General features: G+C 28.9%; 1 long non-coding RNA gene across 1 annotated transcript; it reads right to left on the minus strand.

Annotated features, from left to right (window-relative positions):
* Positions 1-1,037: 1,037 nt before the first annotated feature.
* LOC131052555 (uncharacterized) lies at positions 1,038-1,788 on the minus strand. Its single transcript, XR_009107443.2, has 3 exons — positions 1,494-1,788; positions 1,302-1,394; positions 1,038-1,215 (listed from the first exon to the last, which is right to left on the minus strand). It is a non-coding gene; the product is annotated as an uncharacterized LOC131052555 (long non-coding RNA).
* Between the last annotated feature and the right edge of the window lie 947 nt (positions 1,789-2,735).

A 2,735-nucleotide genomic window follows, 5' to 3' on the forward strand; every position in this document is an offset into this window, starting at 1 on the left:
TTGGTAAAATGCACTCTTGCACATTCATTTTTAAAAAAATTTATTCCCACGTGTTTGTACATGGCCTTAGACAAATATTGGCATAAATTGCAAGTAAAAAAAAATCCCATAACATAGATATGTTAGAGAGACATTAATGTGCATCACAATGAGGTGTCAAAAATATATGAAACCTACAAAACATGAAAGCAACTTCCCCTATAAAGGTCAAATGCGTATGTAAAGATAGATATTGTTTGAATGTCAAATTCCCCTATACCCTTGAAAACTTCATTTATGATCAACTTTCAAATGGATCAATAAATTCCCTAGGAAGGCTCAAATAAGTGTGGTAGGAAACAATGAAATTCTAACCTTTGTGAAACGAATCTACACCTTCTACATGTTAAATTTGTCCTCTAATTTGAAATCTTTTCAAGACCTTATGAGATTTAGTAAGCAACATCATTAATATAGCTGAAATATGGAAGAGCCAAATATTTTTCGTTAGAGAATAAGAATAAGAAGAAGTTTTAACAAATTGGTTATTTTTTAATTTATATATATAAATTTTTTATTCATAATTTATATGCCTAATTTTTAAAATATCTTTATTGTCCATTTTTCAAACATAGATAAATAAAATTCATACCTAGATAATCTTCAAATATAAATACCACCCCTTACAGAATACAATAGATTGAATGATGAGACAATGTTGAATGGGAAGTGGGAGACAACATAAATACACCAAGATGATGAATAGATATAATATAGAAATGAAAATATAAAGCATCATAGAGCTACCACCATGATTGGAAATCAAATCCATTGGAAATGCACATATCATTCATATTAGTTATAGTCACAATATGAGAGAACTCACACTACCAAATTTGTTGTCAAATATAAGCATAGGAGATATATCATTGCAACTTTGTATTATATATATAATAATAAATGTGACCATTGTGGAAGTGAGTAAGTCACTACACATAAATTTCACAAAAGCTTACAAAAGGATGAGCCAATTTTTCACATATACAATAGTAGTCTAACTCAAAAGTACAATATACAAATAATGTCTTTATCTTAATTCCAGAATCCACTCCCTCCAAGCTCTAATTTTAAAATAGAGTTAAAGTACTTAACGATTAATACATTGGAGAATAATACACTATAGTGATTAACCAAAAAAGTGTTGATCATGATCCTCCATATGAATATCATCAACACCTGAAAATACATATGAGGACATTATAAGATTAATTTTCAAATTGAAGACTCAAATTTGATTGAAGTTCATTTCATAATTTACTTACCGTTTCCGCTTTGCATTGTGTCCATTATTGTCATCATTTGATTAAGATCAATAGAAAATGGTTGCATGTTTTTTTGAGAGTTTTGTTGGCCATCTAAAGTTGCAATAACATTCACATTAATATATCACGTATAAAATTAATTTATATATTAAAGACTGAAAATTAATGAAGTTCACTTCACAATTTCATTACCATCTCTAGCTTGCATGGCATCAACTATTGTTGTTGTTGTCTTCTCAGGATCAACAGAAATCGGTACCATATATTCTTGATTTTTTTGATGATCTTCTAATGCTGCAATAACAAGCACATTCAACACATCAGCTTAGATAAAATTAATTACAAACTAAAGACACAAAATTGATTGTTTTTATTTAATAATTTTGTGACCATATCTAGTTTGTATTGCATCCATTGTCATTGATGTCTGGTTAAGATCAATAGAAAAGGGCAGCATATGTTGTTGATCTTTTTCTTTATCACCTGAAATTGCATTGAAGTACACATGTAACACATCAACTTAGATAAAATGCTCAAGTATAAAATCACATTACGTAATTAATCTAAACAATATTAAAATTGATAATTACCTGCAACAGTTTGTTGAAATGTTTGAGCTGAAATAATACTAAGCATTGATGGTTGATCTCTAGAAATTGTATCTTTTTGTTTAATTAAGTACAAAAAAATGGTTAGAGATAGGAATTGAGTATTTTTCAATAAAAATTAATAAAAATGTTTAATATTGACTAACTTACTATCTACAGCTTGTATTTCATCTGTTAGCATTTGGTTTAGATCAATGGAGAAAGGCAATCGACGTCGTCGAGTACTTTCTTGATCATTCAAACCTATAATAAACATATGTTTAACATATGAAATAAAAATAAGAAGTATTGATATGTGAATTACTCAAATACCTATGAATAAATGTACTCACCTTGCTGCATGATAATATCTCTTTCTTCTTGTATTGCTATGCCTGAGCGATTGGTGACCTTTTTTTTCTTTTGCTTTCTACATCTTGTAGAGGGGAATAGAAAAGTTTCATGCTCCTCAACTCTTTCATTTAAGTTTTCAGATATGGCATTATGTCTTTGATGAATAGAATGATGTTTGTGCATTTTGGTTGGACTAAACCATGGTGATATTCGTCTAATAGACATGTTCTCTGAGCCAGGGATTGATCTAAATTTGGAAGATGAAGCAAGAGATGCATTGATATCTTTTCTAAACCTCTCAACACACTGACTAAAAATGTTTTTTTCATCTTCACTGGTCGGTAAATTTTGGAGCAATGAATTTAAATAATCAATGGAACTTTGAAATCCATCATTAGAAGTATTAGATGATATCCAACCATCTGTAATAGAAATAATAGTGATTAAGTCAAAAAATATTTAAAAACAACGCATATTTCATTATAAAATGATG

Source organism: Cryptomeria japonica, chromosome 8 (genome assembly GCF_030272615.1).
Source record: "Cryptomeria japonica chromosome 8, Sugi_1.0, whole genome shotgun sequence".
NCBI lineage: Eukaryota > Viridiplantae > Streptophyta > Pinopsida > Cupressales > Cupressaceae > Cryptomeria > Cryptomeria japonica.